Genomic DNA, 20,033 nt, shown 5'->3' with positions numbered 1-20,033 from the left:
TCCGAAGTATACAAAGATAATGACTGGATGGGTTTCTATCACTATTTTGTTTAATTTTCTTTTTTTAAGCAATTATCCAGACTCAAAGTATGTGACCCTCTCATATCGGCCATTTTCTTTTGTTCTCGCGTAACACTCGAACTGAATTGTTTTTTGAACTGAATAAACACTTTAAAATAAGTTTACACTAAAAACTTATCCGGTTGGGTAGAAAAGTAACTTATCTTGCCTTTGATAACACTTATTTGTTATATACTTTTTTTTTTTTTTGAGGAGGGAGGTACTTTTTTTTTTTTTTGTCTAAAGCAAAAATGTCTGTAATTTTTAATCTAAGAATCTATAACAGCAATCGGTTTCCTTAGAAATATTAGGGCCTTCTTCGGATAATGTCACTACAGTTATTTAGTTCTTTTAGTAGTAGTAGTAGTCAGTCATTTGGTGCATACTTAACATGGAATACGATTTTTAAAACTCAATGTTTGGTTTGTAAGGAGGGAAGTAACAAAGGCTTAAAGAAATTGACTATGTATTGTTTATGTTTATTCGTAATAAACTAATTATTACTCAGTAATTATAAGTCCTTACTCCTTAGCTAACAATACTTAGAAAAGTAGAAGTAGTAGTAGTGGTGGTGGTGGTAGTAAGTAGACTCTTGAACTCATTAGTAACTCAATGTAAGTTGGTAACAAAAATAAGTAACTAAAAACAAATTGTTTGCGTTTCTTTTGTTTTGGGGCATTTTTTTTTTCTTTGTTTTTATGTCATAAAAGATGTTTTGTTTTGTTTTTGCACCCCACCACACCCCCCACCCCCCCAAAAAAACAAGGCATACTGCCACTTGGAACGTAAGGGGCTACTACTAATTTGAATCGTGTCTAACAGAGGATTGTGAGGAGTTAAGCAGCGAACTGTCGGCTCACATTACATTTAAACACCAGCAGTATGGGATGCATGAAACAGGGAGGGAATTCCAAAGTCCAACAGTCAGAGAGAAAAAAATACTATTAGAGCAGAAGGCTTTCCGGCATCTAGGGATCTCAACAGTGAAGAGGTGGGATTTTGCTGTTTGTCGAATTGGTCAGACGTATGTACGTGACGGAGGCACAAGTGCAATGAGTTCATCAGCGCACATTCTCTTAAAGTACTTGTAAAAGAGACACAGGGATGCGACATTGTTGCAATGGGACAGAGATTCAGACTTGCCTGAAAGTGCAGGATCTATTAGATTTGAGACTCCTTTATGGACTCTGTCTAAGAGGGGGAGATTAGTTGTAGATGCACTAACCCAGATGTATGAATAATATTCCATGCATGGGTGAATTGTAGTTTTAAAATATTTAAAAACAAAAAAAGTTGTAGTATGGGGACATAAATGGATGGTAACATTCAATGCTGCCAAGACTAAGTTTTTGTTTTTTTTCTTTAATAATTACAAGAAACCTTCTCAACCACTGATAGCCATGACTAATGATACACTAACTAAAAGCTCCTTGTTCAAATTCCTCTGCTTGACGTTCACAGGGAACATGAATTGGAACGAATACATCGAGGGCATTGTCAAGGCTGCTGCAAAGGTAGACTCTCTCCAACCCCTGTATCATCGCCAAAATGTTGCATCCCTGTGCCTTTTTTATAAATATTTTAATGGAAAGTGCTCAGACCAACTCCAAGCCCTTGTACCCCCCTCGACGTAAACACTCCAACAAACCCGGCAAGCAGCAAAATCCCATCCCTACACTGTAGAGATCCCCAGATGCCAGAAAGCCTTTTACTCAAGTAGTTTCTTCCCCTCAAACTGCTAGATGTAGGAATCCCCTCGCAGGACCCTGCTTCTCTGATTATACTGACATGCAGACGGTCAAGTGTAATGTGAACAGACATCTTGCTACTCAACTCTTGATATAGTATCCTTGCAAATTTAAAAAAATTATTTTAAATCTAGATATTTTTTCAGGTTCTTTTAAGTAATTTTTACGTGCTTCTACACTATTCGAATGAAATTTCGGAAATCGTAATACTTAATTTCGCATGAAAACAATGGAATGTACATATCCCTTGTATTTTTCAGATGATTATATCCAAAAATTACGAAAATCGATAAGGTAGAAAATTATTTATTAAAGAAAATTATTTATTTAAAAAATTATTAAAGAAAATAGAATTTGATGAAAACGATCATAAGATACAGGAGAGTTCAAAAGGGGGGAGATAATTTTCCGTTTTGATTTAAACAAGATGGCTGCAATTTTTCTCTTGCGGACACAATTAAAGTTGTTTTTTTAATAATTCAGTAATATTCAGGTGATTCCGACTTCATAATTTGGAAGCTACCATTGTAACTTGTGACAAAAAAAAATCAGTTAAAACCATTGTTTTTTTTTTATCTGAAAACTCCATTTATTGACTACAAAATCTCGTCCCAATTCTGTAGAAGCGCCAATTTTTATTTTATAATCATAAGAGAAATCACGCGTCTTTAAATTTACATAGTCTAAGTAACTCCTACGTTAGATTTTGATAGTAGCCTCTTACATCCAAGCGGTACTATCCCTTGTTTGGAGTGAAAAAAGCAGTTAAAAAAATTTTTTTAAATAAATAAAAAAAATAAAAAAACGATTTGTAATTTTAGTTTTAAAAAAGAAAAAAATGAAGCAAAAAAGTAATTATCGATCAACGGCAATTAAATTCAAGACAGAAGGCATCGTATCAAATCGATTGTTATCATACGGAAGTTGACCCATATCACCCTAGCAACACCCTACTTCATTGGTTTAGTTAAAGGTATTTAAAAAAAAAAAAAAAAGTAAAGAAAAAGTAAAGAAAAAGTTGCCTGCGTAACTTTCTGGAACTGATAAGATGAAATTCAATAACAGCTTTCTGTTGTTTAATATGACCCACCTTTTATTCGTTTTCATGTGTCTCATATAGGAAGGTTCTGACTGGATGGCACTGCGTTACCGCCATTATAGAGCATCGTTTCATGACCATTATTTGGTAAACTCTTCCGTGGCATCAGTAAAGAGTACTATTGCCTGACGATATGTAAATACACTGTAAGTGTATTCGAACACATCTTTCCTCTACAATGTTTTTGGATGTTTTATTGAAAAACGCAGTATCATCTTTAAAACTCATCGGTTTAACATTCGCAGGCAACATGAATTGGAACAAATACATTTAAGATATTGCCAAAGCTGCTGCAAAGAAAGTAAGCTCCCTCTTCCATGCTAGAAAATTACTCATAACAGAGCATCCTAAATTTTTACAAAGCCATAATTCACTCATGCATGAAGTATTGTTGTCACATCTGGGCTGGCACGTCTGTAACGTGATCATTACACTCGAACCGTGTTCATTAAAATTCAACCCTCTCTCGGACCCACACGCCATGTGGCACTGTTGAAAAGGAACAAACAAATAAAAATAAATTAAAATCTGACTCGGTTTTCTTTCTTTTTTAACATAAGTCATTTATTATAGTCGCCCACTCTGCCATCTCGACACCAGCTTAAAGAGTCTCTTTCTGCCACTGCGGGGGTCACATGTTCATCTCCCCTGACATGCGTTTTTTTCTTTCTGATCCACTACACACTGGCTGTAGACACCATTTCTCGTCTTCGACTTTACATGTTCATCTTTTTGAATTGCGCTTTTTCTTTTCCCACGTGGTGTCCTTTTTTCTTTTTCTTGTCGCACCAGTTCGTGCACACTTAATTTGCATATGTGCTTTTTTTTGGCTACTGCTGCTAATATCCTCGCAAGCCAGCTATCTTACAGCTCCTGCTGATATTTTCGCATGCGCTCTGTTACACATCTGCCACTAGTCTCTCACTCTTAGATGGGGTCTAACGAGGTCTCAAATCTAATAGGATCCGCACTATTGGCCAAGATCCAACCTGAAAGTTGGTCTTATTTCTTGCACTAACAGTAAAGTCAAAGTTAATTCAATTTTACATAATAGAGTGAACAACAAGGACATATAGACAATAAAATCAAAAAAAGTGGTCAAAAAGCAAATATATAACTAGCAGGGAAACCCAACGTTGTCCAGGATCAAATAAAGAGTAACAAATGTTCCATCCTCCGATCCTATTATTGTCATCAAAATCTGTGAAATCACCCATTTTTTTTTTTATGAAATCGATTGATTGCCTGATCTAGTTAGGGACACCCCTCCCCTGTGTACTGGGAGTAAGCTTCACGTTTCCTTGCAACAACTTTGTCCACAATACATTGTAGTTTATATTGCACTGTAGAGAATTTACAGTTGATTTTATAAAATTATCTGTAAATAATGGCTACACTTAAGTTTAAAATGTAGAAATCAAGTATCATGGTTCAATTGTGCTCTAAACAAAAACATTCATTTCGAACGCACCTCTGTCTAATCAAAGGAGGAACTAAAAAGAAACATTCGTTTCAAACGCGTCCTTGTCTTATCAAAAAGTCTACAATTCATTTTATAGGTTGGGCCTTTGTGGTTATGCAGTGATAAAAATTCTCAATTGCACTTGTATGAACTTTGGTGAAATCAGAATTTTTTTTTTTTTTTTTACATAGGAGTCACCACTTATCAAGGCCCAGAGGCCACTCAAGGGGGCTTTCTTCAGTCATCAGAATTTATTGATTTTTGATATTTATCAGACGCATTCCAATACAAAACCTACGTAAAAACACACCCAGACACAGCAAATACCTTTGTGTGGAATTTAAAAAATAAAGAATCATTCTAGCCGTTTTCGGGTTCATAAGGAACAAACTCACATGCACAAAATTCCTTTTATTTAATAGAGATAAAGTTTATCAAAGGCAAGATAAGTTATTTGTCTATGCAACTTATTTTAAAGCATTTATTCGGTTCGAAAACCAAGTAGAAACCCAAACAATAAATGTTACTGAGATATTTATTTGATAGGTTTCTACTTTTTTGGTAATTTTTCTTATCAATTTGTTCAAGTTAGGGATGGAACATCCTATCGGATGCAAACATTCACCCACTAACTTAGATATTCCAACTGAGAGATCTTTTGAAGATTCTGGCTATCCTTTAAAGTGCAATTGTCTGAATCTCTCTTGCACTTGGTTAGCCGTGTATATTTGCCAGGTAATTTTTGTAATTCTTTGTCATGAGCATAATTGCTCCTGGAATATGAATGAAATGTTTACTTTAAATTAATGTTTCAAGCAAAGTTTATAAAGCTATAGCAAGTCGGCAGAACCAACTAATCTTTACCATTGGATTGCTTTGATGCTTTTCAGAATTCTGGGTGGCATCTAATCAATATTCTATTCCTGTCTTATGATGAATCCATCTTAGGACAAGTATTTCAACTAGTATAAAGAAACCTGTACAGCATCCGTATCTTTTACTAGTGCAGATTTGGTAGATGGTTAAACAACACAAATTACTTTAATATCTGCAACTGAAATTAGAATATTACTATCTTTCAATGTTCATTTACTATTTCAGACTTAGTTGAATGCCTACTGGAGAGAACTTGAATGCGTACTATACACTATCCCCGAGTGTCTAAGGTTTCTCTGTACAGGGGTTTGTCAGAACAACCTGGCATGAGGATACTTTTTCCCTAGAAGTAAACCCTGACCAAATATTCAAAATCACATAGTATTCACTGCCCAAATAAAATCTCCTCACTATGGCTAACCCACATTAGCTTTTACGAGGAATGGTGCACCTTCTCCAAGTGATGTTACCTCAAGTAATAGCACGAAACTGGATACTCCACCAGAATAGATAGATTCTTGTCCTGGAATTCAGTAAAACCAAGAGACCAAAACGAAGGATATACTACAACACATGAAAATGATTAATTGAGGAGAGGAAATTTATATTCTCAATTTCATCAACTAACTCAGTGTTTGAGAGATAAAGAACTTTAATGGAACATTCGAATATCTATATATCTCATATAGAGTTCAAGTGTTAGCCCCAGGGGCTCTTGATTTCTGAGAATTTCCACTGAAGTAAAATAAAACAAAAAAATAAACTATCATTCAGATTATTTTGAGTCTTCACACGGCTGTTCTCGTCTTAAGTGTTATTTCCACAACGTTTCAGTCAATGTAACCTCTGACCTTCTCCAGGTGTAGCTTGTCGAACTCTGGAATATTTCTGTTGAACTCAGAAAGTTACACAGAATTTCATATATGTTCCTTCGTCATGATATCATCCTCCAAGATATTACCTCCTCCTTGCAGAGGGTTGGGCAATGTAGTACACGTTCCTCCATCTTGATACTATCTTCCCAGAAATTACATCCTCCTTGTAGAAGGTGGGGGCAATGTAATACATGTTTCTCCATCATGTACCATCCTACCAGACATTACCTTCTCCTTATAGGAGGTTGGGCAATGTAGTATATGTGCTTCATCTTGATACCATCCTTCTAAGTTCACATATTTGCTAGGTATTATTAGTTTTTTTGTTTTATTTTCTTATTTAGTTCTGGCGAAGGATGAATCATCCTACTGGATGCCAGATATTTACCCACTATCTCATATATTATAACTTGGAGATCTTAAGTTTTAATTGGTCATAGTTTAAAATACTGATTTTTCCCTCGGATTTTAATGATAGGTGCACGAAAAAAAATGGCGTCTCCATTTTCGGTGATAAACTGTAGAAGTACCCCCGAGACCTATATGTTCTATCAGGTGTTTTTGATAAACTTGAACTAAGATATCTCAAGGTTGTGTTAGGTGTCAAAATCAACACCAGTGGAAATAAAGTTCAACTGGAAGCTGCTCTCTCTGACTACTCGAGAAGAAATCCAGTTGATTCATTTCCAACTCCAAAGCAACAAAAAAAAAAGAAAGTCTTTTAGTGAATTTGCTGAACATTCAGATAACTCCTGCAGTTGTGAAGAACCATCTCAGGATATCTTCAGTTATGAGCATCACTATGACACCAACTTTTACATTGTCATCTACTATGACCCTAACTTTTACATTGGCCAAGTCATTGAGGTTATATCTGCATCCAGCACTGTAATAACATTTTTATCGCAAACCAAAGGTAGAAACGATTTTTTTCGATAGCCTTTATCAGATGACATTGCACAGGTAGAGTCAGCATTTGTTTATAGATGGGCTTTTAAGGTAATGCCAGCTTCAAGTGATGGTAGGATTTTGAGTGTTCTTGATATATCTACCATAGCAGAAGCCTATGAAAGAATTCTGAGAGAAAATCAATAAGGAAAGGAATTGTAGTAAGACCTCTACCTATAAAATATCTTACTTGTTTACATGTCTTTTAAGTTGAAAGTTTTTCAATGCTTGAAAAAAAAAAAAGAAAAAAAGACTTTTGACTTTTTTTATAACAAATTTCTAAATCTTATTGTTGTCGGTCCTGTTTTGGCAAGTTTAAATTCCCCAAAGTAAAAATATTTCTGTGGCAAAAAGCCCTCAGGGGTCCATCCTGGGCCAACTCTTTTCCTGATCTACATTAATGATCTTCCAAATCACATCCTTACATCATTTGTAGACATTTATGCTGACGACACTACCATTTATGGTAGCACATCTAAGACAGTAAACGACCAAGTTCTCTCCAATTCTCTCTCCTCTGATCTTGAGCACGTAGTACAATGGGGAAAGGAGTGGCTGGTTACTTTTAATGCATCTAAAACCAAGCTTCTCTCTTTACATCATCAACATTCTAATCCACATCTGGCATCAATTGAAATGAATGGCTCTCGTCTTCAGGAGGCCTCAAGTTTTGACAAGCTTCTGGGCTTGACCATTACTCCTGATCTTAAATGGAACACGTACATCAAATCTGTTGCCAAGGCCGCTGGAAAAATGGTGGGATCTTTCTATCGATTCGGTAAATATCTCACTGCTGATGCTATTCTCTATCTATATAAGAGCCAGGTACGCCCAAGGATGGAATACTGTTGCCACATATGGGCAGGAGCTGCTAGAAAGGACTTGTCCTGCCTTGATAGAGTTCAAAATAGACTTCGTAGCCTCGTAGGAGATGTCCTTTTCTCCTCCTTGCAACCTCTATCTCACAGAAGAGATGTTGCGAGTTTGTCTCTGATGTATTGTTATTTTCATGGAAAGTGTTCGACTGAGCTTCAATCTATGGTCCCCCCTCGCCAAACTTTCACAAGAAACACTCGTCTAGCTGTAAACACTATCAATAATTCCCCCCACTCTTTATCTGTGCCTAAACCTAAACGTAGATTCCATGAACAAAGCTTCTTTCTTAGAACTGCACGCCTGTGGAATTGTCTTCCGTTTTCCTGCTTTCCGGCTGACTACAATATGGTTGTGTTCAAGTCTAAAGTAAATAAGTTCTTGACGAGCCATTCCATATAAGTTATCAAATTTACCAAATTTTCATTACTAATGATTACTATATTGTCCAATTTCTACTGTACACTCTTTAACCCTTATCCTTGAGTGGCCTCTTGGCCTTGATAATGTGGTGATGCCTATGTAAAAAAAAAAAAAAAAAAAAAAAGTTTTATTATTAGAAACAAGGCAAACATTTTTTTTAATTCCTCACCCAAAAATTAGTAAAGTTGCAAAGTTTTAAGCTTCTACCTTCAATGGTTACATTTTTACAGCAATTTCAGTAACGTATACTTTTGACTTTTTTTTTTTAACCCTTTTTTGCCCTTTTTACCAAATTGTCTGTTCGACTGCTTTTACATGGTCCACAATGAATGGTTTTATCAATTTATAATTAAAAGAAAAAATTTTCTTGATCTCTAATATGTTATGAATCATAATAAGAAGATTCAATACATTAGATATTGAAATGAAATTGATATGAACAGTCGAAGTTGCATTTCCGTGTCATATCTGAACATTTTTCCCATTGGTAGTGGGATTTTGCCTAGTGTTTAGGTTGGTTTCATCTAATAATTATTGCATTCATTAGTATTAATTTTCATTTACCACAAGATGACATTACATTTATAAGGATTTTTCACTTGTTAGTAACTAACAATTTTTAGTTATATACTATGAAATTTGGCTTCTGGACCAGGATAGCAAATTTTCAACTTTCCGACAAACTTTGAACAATCATAACTTGATGGCTAATTGAGCTACCAGAATAAATTTGGTTCTTTTGTTTATGGTTGACAAAAATCTATATGACCACATTAAATTTTTGGATATAATGAAAATAAAATTTTGGTTTGGGATACCTATTTAAACTTTAATACAAGCGAGAAATTACTTTTAATTGGGTAGTGATATTGTTTCAGAGCAACTTTCAAATTTCGAAGGGTCACGATAGTAACCAGAAGTCAGGTTAGACTAGCAGGGGTACTCAGCGTTGCCCGGGTGTTTGTAGGTGTATGTGTTGGGGGGGGGGGGTAAGTAGGTAGGATCAAACCTGGAACATTGAGGCGAAGGTGGAAAAGAAAGTGTGAAAAAAAAACTGACAACTTACCCAATCGCCCACGAAAGGAGAGTAACTAAACAGAGTTTAATTTTAATGATTAAAAAGTCAAATTGACAGGTACGCGATTTTAATGATCACGCCATAGAAGTCCCGCAGTGAACATTTACTGCAAGACAGTTTTTCTGGTTTCGTTTCCCAACTTTTTGTTTCGCCAAAATGTTGGGGTGAGGGGACCAGCTCCCCATAAAGAGGAGAGCGTCCATATGAATAGCAATTGTCTGATATAAGGAGTTTCCCCCCACATTGATCAAACGTCCATTGCTTTCTGAACGTTCCCAGCATTCGTGTTGGGAACCGCACCTTCGCTTCAGATTAGTTTCACTTTTATACGAAAAGGCTGAATCAACACGAGAGGCGCCAAAATAGCAAGAATCGTGTAAAATTTGACGTAAATAAATCTAGACGCGACGCGCATTCACAAATCGTAGATATTATTATCTAGGAGGTATATAAATACTTCTAAGCGATAGTACCCCCCCCCCCCGGGAACCCTAGCAAAAAAAAAGCCTTTCTTGGACATACAAAAACTCTTGTGCGCATTTTTCCATTTATATATATATAAATCCTCAAAACAGTGTTTCATGGTAAACAACTTAATATCCCTTGAAAAATAAATTATTGGTATTATAGTAAATTCAAGAACGAGTTCATGCAGTGATTGCAGGTGATGAAATGACTTACTGACTAGATGGTTTTCTAACGAATGATAAATAATATTTTTTTGTATAGTTTTAAAGGTTAAAAACTTCAAAGACTATATATATATATATATATATATAGATTACAAATTTTTTTTTTAAGAAAAGTACATGAAAGTCACATAGTAAACAAAGGAAACGATAAACGTCGTTCACAGAAGAATAAAGGTTAGTTTCGGTATTTATTCATAGCATCTTTCATGCAACATATTCATTGGCAAAACTATTACTTTTCATTATTCTTACTAATGGGTCAGTGCTTATCAAGGCCCAGGAGTCAAGGGTTAAAGATATCATCAGTTAGATTATGAATGCCATAACATAAGGATTGGAAACCACTGATGAAATGTACAGAAGGAATTAATAATCCAAGAGGACGGTTTAACAAGTATTTTTTTTTCTTTTATTAAGTGACTAGTGGGGGGGGGGGAGGTACCCGGCGTTGCCCGGGTGTTTAGAGGTGCGTGTGCTCAGGCAGGCGAGGGGGGGGTGTAAATCAAAACAAAAGAATAAGCTAAGTAATCACCCTGTTTAAATATAAAAAAAATGTTAAAACTTAAAAAAATCGAAAAACAAAAAAACATAGAACAAAGCTTAAATAACCCTGTTTCAATATTAAACGTTTAAAAAAAAAAAAAAGACATCTCACACCACTATTCGAACTCACAACCTTTAAAGTGTGCAAAAAACCTGACACGTTACCCGCTCAGCCATAATACAGAGTAGCTTAAACACGTTTGAATTTATTTAAAAGTATTAAAAACAGAATTAACACGTGTCCGCAATAAAAGTTAACTCTGCTGCTTCTATTTGACCCCATTAATGAGGTCAAATAGAAGTAGCGGAGTTAACTTTTGCTGCGGGACAGCTTTTGCGTTTGTTTACCCATGTTTCCCCAAGATGTTGAGGAGGAGGAAACCAGCTCCTCATTGTCCAGATTGAATAGCAATTGTCTGATATAAGGAGTTTGGCCCCACATTGATCAAAGCTGATTGCTTCTGGACGTTCCTCCAGTGCAGTTGCTGGGAACACTGGGCTTTGAATTAGTTTCGGTTTTATACAAAAATGCTGAACGAACACAAGCAATAATTTTGTAAAAATCGACGTAAATAAATCTAGACGCAACGCGCGTTCGCAAATCTTCGATATTATGATCTAGGGGCTATATAAACAGTTCTAATCGATAGTAACCCACCCCCACCCGGGACTGTCGGCAAAAAAAGCCTTTTTGAGACATACAAAAAATGTGTGCGCGTATTTGCCTTTTATATATATAGATGGTCATAAAACCGTTAGCTATAGACAGAGGCTACTAAGCTAATTGTGGAATACATAAAACTTAGAAACATCATGATAGACAATACAGAACTCTTAAAATATGACAGCGATACATGTTCATTTACACAATTCTGAGGCAGCACGTTCAGGATTGCAGAACACAATGTGAAAGGAGATTGCTGGTACATCGGAGCAAAACACCAGTATGATTATGTAGAGAGTTTAATGTGAATGTATATCATTGCAGGTTTGGTCTGTTCAGCAGCAGCACAGGGCGGTATTTAAGCATTGCGGTGGGGTAAGAACCATGAAATAATCTGTAGGGAACAGATGCAACTGTTACATTCCGGCAAGTACACAGCAGATCTAATCCAAGCAGATCATGTACTTCAGAGGGAACAGGGCCACGGCAGGGAATATGTAGTATAATATCTGATGGCATGATACTGTAAATGCTCAAAAGAATCAGAGAACACCCTGCAAACTTTGGCAAACACTAGAGATCCATATTCCAAGTTGGGACAAATCCTTGCCTTGTAAAGTCTATTCAGCAAATGCCATTCATGAGGAATTTGGTAGCTCAGGATACGCAACATGTAAAGCTTTACATTAGACTTGAAGACAACTACGTTGTAGTTAGTGGAGAAGCAGCTTCATGGTATTTTATTCTGCAGATGGGACCCTTTAGGAAAGAAACTTTGTTTATGGAAATTCTGCTCAGTATTTTATACAAAGAGAGAAAAAAAAGAAATTGGTCTGCTGTGGTTGTGTTTATATTGTGGCTGTTTTACGGAGGGGGGGGTACGAGGAATTGGAGATTGTGAAGTTAATTTTGTATTCTGTTATTGCAAGAAAGATTGCTCCAAGCAGAAACTATTTAGATGTGACAGAAGTACTCCATCTTAGGGCGAATCTTTTATTGTTAGGGGATTGCACAATAGGAAAACATGGTAATCTAATTTAGTTGTAAAGTTACGCTCTCCTGGCGGCTGAAGGTCCAATCCTCAGTGCAGACATTCAAAGTACAATTGCAAATTGCTTAAGACTTCTGTAGCAGACGAGAATTCGCTCCTGCTTGTGCTTGTTACAGTTTTTGTCTGCTACAAATTGCTACACTTCTACCTAGTTATGGTTGATGGAACAAAAGCATGCTACCTTCGTAGATTAAATTAAGGGTTCTGTTTGAAATTCTGTGCAGATTCTTGAGTTCAATAAGATACACCTGAAAAAGGCTGGAGGTTACATCAACTGAAACGTTGTAAAAATAACACTTAAGATGAGAGCAATAGTCCAAATAATACGAATAAACAATCCTCATCACTAAAATTCAGAAACGTAGTTTATATCCATTTCTTGGCCGGTGTTAGTACAGTACTCGGTTGTATTCACTTTCCATTTTTATCTTGTTTCTACTGCTATAGAACTAGTACAAAGAAAAATATTTGTGAAATTTTATGAAAAGTATTTGTCATGAGAGAGCAGGTAACTATGATGAATATAGTTACATATTGTTTTTATTTGCAAAAAATATTAAAAATTGTTTATAAGAAAAAACAATTTGCTTTAAACTAATGTCAAATACCTTTTGTCTACTCTTTTGTAAATTATCAAAAAACTTTTTAAAAATGTCAATTGTTTTTGTAAATATTTATATAAGGTTTATTATGTTTTTTTATGCTACTAGCCTGGGTGCCCGGCGTTGCCCGGGTGTTTGGAGATGCATGTTGAGCAAAAAAAAAAAAAAAAAGTGGTAGTAGGCAGGTAGGCTCGAACCCGTACCGCAAAGGAGGAAAAGAACATGAAAAAAAGAACATGACGAGTTAGCTGTTGCATCCAATCGCCAAACCAGAAGTGACATAGGTTTAAATTAAGGCTAGATAATCAAAAAGAAGGAATGACTTTCGAAAATATCGGCGAAAAAAGCGACTCTTCCCTGTAGAAAAATCCCCAGTTGAGGGTGAAGGAATTAATGTTTTTGGCCAATTTTTCAATATTTGTCATCCGAAAGGTTGAGCTTCAAAATAATACAGATCTTATGAAAATCCGTCACTTCTGTAGAAAGTTTTTGCGAAACATAACATACATTCATACACACATTTAAACAGCAGGTGAAATTTATATTATAGATATTATTTTCATTTTATAGAACACTAGCCTGGGTGCCCGGCGTTGCCCAGGGGTTTGGAGATGCTTGTTGAGCAAAAGAAAAACAAGTGCTAGTAGGCAGGCTCAAACCTGTACTGCGAAGAAGGTTGTGTCCATTGCCAAACCGGAAGTGGTGAAGCTTTAAATTAATTAAGGCTAGTCAATTGAAAAGAGGGGATGACTTTCGAAAATATCAGCGAAAAAAGCAACCCCCTCCTTATAGAAAAGGGATTAGTTGAGGATGAAGGAATAACTGCTCTTCATCCTTTTGTTAATGTTTTCGAAAGTAAAACATTGTCACTTTTTTAAAAATCATTTCTACTGTGGGGTTTTTTTTTTATAAAGAAGTCACCACTTATCAAGGTTCAGAGGCCACTCGAGGATAAGGGTTAAAGAGTGTACAGTAGTCAATAGGACAATATAGTAATCGTTGGTAGTGGAAATTTGGTAAATTGGAATACTTAAGGGGAACGGCTCATCAAGAACGTTGCACTTAAAGACGACCATATTGTAGCCAGCTGGAAAGCAGGAAAATGGAAGAGAGTTTCACAGGTGTGCAGTTCTAAGAAATATGCTTTGTTCATGGAATCTGCGATCAGGTTTAGGCATAAATAAAGAGTGGGGGAAATTATTGATATTGAAGAGGGTCAGACGAAAAGGCGTTTAAGACATTTTATTACCTTTTCTTATGAAAATTTTTTTTATATCCCTTTTTATTGATAAATACGTTTCCTCCACTTAAGCCAATCCTATCTTCTTTTAGCACAGCTTGAGTAGGTGTTCATACAAGTTGAGGATACGTCTTTGACAATCAGTCCAACAGTGGCTTTGTTGTTGTTGGGCTGAGGTATGGTTTTGTTCAGCCATAGGAGGCCCACTCTCCCAGGCTTTACCTTCTCTCTCTCTCCAAGAAGGAGTTAGTTCATTGCTAATCGCCTGAGGTGCTCCTACTGGGGAATGCCAACAGGAATACACCGGCATTTTGTAGGCCACAGTGCTTTTCTAGTGTACTGGCTTTTTGAAACCTGACCTGACCTGACCTGACCTTGTGTCTAACCTCCTGGAGAGGAGGTAAATAAAACATTCTTAAGAGAGAAAAAGGATTCTAAGTGCACACATGTACACACGCACACAAGTAGACACATGTGCACACACGCACACAAGCAGACACATGTGCACACACACACAACAATCAACAATCAACACTGATACAACTATTGTGGAAAAGGTAAAAATAACTAATTCTTAAATTAGAACTGAAGCATCCAGCTGATACATTTATTTTCACCTTGTTATAATTTGGGGTAGCCTCACAACTATGAACAGAGAATTGTAGTGCAGAACGTGAGGATCCGCATAACTGTCTATCGCTAGAGTTTAAATTTAGTCTTGCTTTTCTTTTCCACAGAAAATCCCTAAATAGACACCTTACTAGCTGCAGCTACCTGGCGTTGCCAGGGAGTATTTTTATTTTCATTTTTGTTCACTTCTTTTTTCATAATTATGCTGTTATTTTTTATTTTTTTTTTTTGTCAAATTAATTAGAACTTCTACCTAGTCATGGCTGACAGAACGAGAACAGGCTAGTTCAATGAATTAAATAAAAGGTGCATCTAAAATTCCGTGGAGATTCCCAAGTTCAATAAACAGATTCAAGAGTTTGACAAGATACACCTGAAAAAAAGGTCATAGGTTATATTGAATGAAATGTCGTAAAAATAACACTCCAGGTGAGAACAATATTCCAAAGAACCCATCCTCATCTTAAAAATTCAGAAATAAAATGTATATCATTAGTCCTTGCATAAGCTTATTCACTGAACATTCTCTATAAAAACACGAGTTTGCATGAACTTTACCCAAATGAATATTTCTGACTAAAATGGCATATATTCACGTAAAATTACATAAATGTTTTGGGATTTAATCCTATTTTTTTTTATTACATTTTCACCCTAAACAAGGCACATTGCCACTTTGATGTAGGGAGCTACTATCAGGGATATAAGCTACAGGGGTACTATGTAGGGAGTTGGGCAGCAAGATGTCTATTAACATTACACTTGAACTTCTGCATGTCAGTACAGTTGAAGAAGCAGGGACTTGGAAGGAAGTTCCAAAGTCTAGCAGTTCTGGGGAAGAAACTACTGGAGTAGAAAGCTCTCTTATGTCTAGGGATCTCTACTGTGTAGGGGTGGGATTTAACTGCTAGTCGGGTTTGTCGGGGGTATTTACATCGAGGGGATACAAGTGCTTGCACTTCATCAGAGCATTCACCATTAAAATACTTGTAGAACAGGCAAAGGGATGCAATTTCGTCAATGGGAAAGAGGCTGAAGCTTAGATGATAGTTCAGGACCTATTAGGTTGGCGACTCTCTTTCAAACCCTGTCTGGAAGACAGACTAGTAAGAGATGAAGCAGCCCAAATGCGACAATACTTCATACATGGGAGAATGGTGACCTTATAGATGTACAAGATATTCAGGCGTTAGTAGTTTTCTAGCATGGTAGAGAGAGCCTACCTTTTTCGCAGCAGTTTTGGCAATGCTCTCAATGTAACTGTTCTAACTCATGTTACCTGTGAACGTTAGGCCGAGGAGTTTAATTTCAATTATTTTTCCATTTCAACATGCATACACATTCATTTTCTTTCTTTCATCAGAACATATCTTTTAGAAACAATTTATATTAATTGTCGCCATGATTTCTGGTAAAATCTCTAACTTGTAAATGTTGTTCAAAAATTACTCATATGTTATAAATTAATTTTACTAAGATAATATCGTTTTAATCTTAGGAAATGATTGGATGTAAATCCCAACAAGATGGTCAGATGTAAATCCCTACAAGATCGTCGGATGTAAATCTTTTAATTTTTTATAAAACGATCGAATGTAACTCCTTATAAAAGGATTGAATATAAATAGTTTCTGTGATAATATCGATGTTGCCTCCGAGTATCAGAAAAAAAAAAAAAAAAAAAAAATAGGAAATAAGTTTATCAGCGAAACAAAGATATAGGAGGTTGTTCACAAAGGAACACAAAAGAAAACAAAAATAGGATCATTAATCAAGGGGTGGCAGTGAACGAGAACAAAAGGACCACATATATATGGAGAATTATTTTAACAGACAGTTTTAGGAGCGTCAATATGCTTTGTGACAGTTTGCAATGGCTGGGGATGGTTTGTAGACAGTTTTGGATTTTAATACGGTGACGATAGAGTTGAGAGTTGCAAGTTGGACATGGTAGAATGCAAGTCATGGCTAAGAGGAAATGGGGAAACTTACAAACACGGCCTCAACAGAACGTAGACATGTAGAAGGTCGACGGGGTCACACACACACACACACACACCTAGAGTGCAACTGATATTTGCAGAATGTGTCAGTGTTTGTGTTTTGTTTCATTTTATTATACTCGTGAGTCAGTTACCAATGTGTGAGAGACGATCACATGGCTAGAATGATAACAGAAGAAAATGGTGGGATCCTTCTGCCACTCCAGTAGATATCTCACTGCTGATGCAATTTTCTACCTGTATAAGAGCCAAGTACTTCAAAGGATGGGGTAATGTTGCCATATCTGCGCAGGAGCTGCTAGAAAGATTTTATCCTGCCTTGACAGAGTTCAAAATAGACTTCGTAGCCTAGTGGGGGGAGGGGGCGTTTCTCTTCCCTGCTGCAACCTCTTTCCCAAAAAAGAGACATTGCGAGCCTGTCACTGCTTTATCGTTATTTTCATGGCAAGTGCTCGTCTGAGCTCCAATCTATGGTCGCCCCTTCACCAAACTTTTGCAAAAAACACTTGTCTTGTTGAAACCACTATCTATAATTTCCCCCACTCTTTATCTGTGCCTAAACCTAAACATAGATTCCATGAACAAAGCTTCTTTCTTAGAACTGCACGCCTGTGGAACTCTCTTCCGTTTATGTGCTTTCTAGCTGACTAAAATTTGGTATTCAAGTCCAACATAAACAAGTTCTTGATCAGCCACCCTCTTAAGTAATCCAATTTACCAAATTTCCACTACTAACGATTACTACAATATTGTCCCATTGACTACTGTACACTCATTAACCCTTATCCTCAAGTTGCCTCCAAGCCTTGATAAGTGGTGACTCCTATGTTAAAAAAAAAAAAAATATTTAAATTAAAAATCGAGATGAAAGAAGACGAACACAGAAACAATATTGAGGTCGGTGTTATCGAGCAGAGGAACACGTATCACATTTCTACAACTTTCAGTCTTTTAAGGGATTACTGAGAATTTTAAAATCAATTTAACCGACTTTTTATCAAACAGTTGTTTCCGACCGGTGGCACAAAATCCAACTCTAAGGTAATGCTAAGACAGCTGCTCTATCAACAGTTGAATAATATCAGGACAACTATAATGCCATATCACACATGGAAAGAGATCTTACATTTATTTCCTGTATGTATTTCAAAAGCCACAACCCCATAGATACAAATCTCACTAATAATCGACTGGTTTTGTTTAGCCCTTTGTTTTACACATCCAACAAGTGCTCATATTTTGTCCAAAACCCAGGAAACCAATATGAAAATACAAAATAAAAGAAAACCGATCAAACCAGGCGCCCTCTAAAAATAACCAAATTACCTCCTCCCTTGAGGTTCTCCTTCACACATATCCAGAAACTTAAAACTATTCTTAATGATGTAGAACCCTTCCTCCACATGAAATCCCCAGATATCCTAACATTATACAAAACAAATCTCAACTCCTCCATATCGAATTATTTTGATGTACCAAGCTAATTCTTACTCTGTCACAAAGATTCAGACACGTGTTAAGAAAATCAGATGAACATAAAATACAGATCACACATGACGATCCACAGTGGTCAAGATAGTGATGGGTAGTCAGTCCTGGAACTAGTGGCTAATCTTCTAGACCTGTGAACCAGAGCCAAGGTCAATGTCGGCTTTGATAATGTGTAACCACGTCTTTATCTGGTCTGCCAGGCATCTTTGTCAATACTGGAGTGGTTTTGAAGCTATTGCTTCATGGACAAACTTTCCTGGGTTGCAGCATGGCTGAATCAACAAAGTCTCTATAAGTGCTTCATTAAGGGGGATGATCCTGTAATGCAGGAAATGTTGTGAAATGACAAACACCCATACATCGGAAAAGGGATTTATAACTCCAGTTTGTTTTTTTTCTTTTTTGTAGTCAATTTTTAAAAAGCAATTATATTTATCAATCAAATATATCAAGCATTGTTTTTTTCCACTTTTTTTTTTGTCTTTATTTTCTGCAATTTGATCATGTTAAAAACTGTTGGAGTTTTGCAGTTGATTTAGTTTTATGGTATATCAAGTTATTTAAAGAATCTTTTCCTTTAAGTAGCCATGAGTGCATTATCTGTTGCCTATGTGGAATCGGAAAGCAATTACTGAAAATGCCTATCTTACTCTTAACTAGAACCATTAGTCACCAAAATACCACATTTACTCTAAATGTTGTTCTACTTATGATTCCCCTCAAAAATGGTTTAAAAAATGTTTTTGTTCATGAATATGAATATATCTAGATACAATAAGTGTAGAATAGGTAAAAAAAAAAATACAAATAAAAAATTTGGTAAGACCCTTCCAACCCTTTCGAAATAATAGACTGCCCACTGTTTTACAGTTTGTTTGGTACAGAAAACAAGCAAGCCAATCTCTAAATTAAATCTAAATAGAACAATAAAACTAAAACTTGCCTCATTCTGGAAGGATTTCTCATTCACTGACCAAGCGCAGAAAACAAATTGTAATATCAAAACAGATACTACAGTTTGAATTATTTTATTTGCACAAATTTGAAAAAATAAAGCACAAGGCACTTCATACAACATTTTGTTCCTAGCCAAAAAGGTCTAATCAAATACAAATTATTTCAAACAATAACAATTTTAAATTGTTTTTGGCACACGTCAGGACACTAAGAACTTGTCTGCTAACAATGAAAATGTCTCATTCCAAATGTGACTAAATTACGGGAACTATTTCAAAAATCTGAAAATGAATAAAATAAAAAAGTAAATAATTGAATTGAATTGAATTGAAGCAATATTAAAAAAATACTTTTGTTAATATATTTAAATTTTAAAGCTAAAATCACATTTTGATTTTCCTTTTCCAAGCAAAACAATTCTTTCAAAAAAAAATTAAATTAAAAAAATAAATTAAAATAATTTTAAGAATATTGTTTTCATTTACTCCAAGAACAATACCACACTGTCATTTTGTGATTGCTCTTCTAAAACAAATAGTGTCATGATAATCACTGACACTTGCTACTTTTATTACAATTAAAATATCAAAAAAAAATTTTGGAAATTTTATTTAAACTAGTTCATACCAGAGCATGTCAATTTTCACTTTTATCTTCAATTGATTTATACAAAAAAATGTGAAATTTTGTAGAAAAAAAAAATCTGCTAATTAATAGG

General features: G+C 35.7%; 1 protein-coding gene across 1 annotated transcript in view; it reads right to left on the bottom strand.

The window, feature by feature from the left end:
• LOC145246601 (uncharacterized) overlaps positions 1-20,033 on the bottom strand; it is a 172,671-nt gene that overhangs the window by 110,432 nt on the left and 42,206 nt on the right. The gene's annotated exons all lie outside the window — the stretch shown is intronic.

The sequence above is a fragment of the Euprymna scolopes genome, chromosome 24, assembly GCF_053919585.1.
Source record: "Euprymna scolopes isolate OS-2025 chromosome 24, ASM5391958v1, whole genome shotgun sequence".
In the NCBI taxonomy this organism is placed as follows: domain Eukaryota; kingdom Metazoa; phylum Mollusca; class Cephalopoda; order Sepiida; family Sepiolidae; genus Euprymna; species Euprymna scolopes.
The sequence above is the reverse complement of the archived record's forward strand: the minus strand, read 5'-3'. Positions and strand labels throughout refer to the sequence as shown.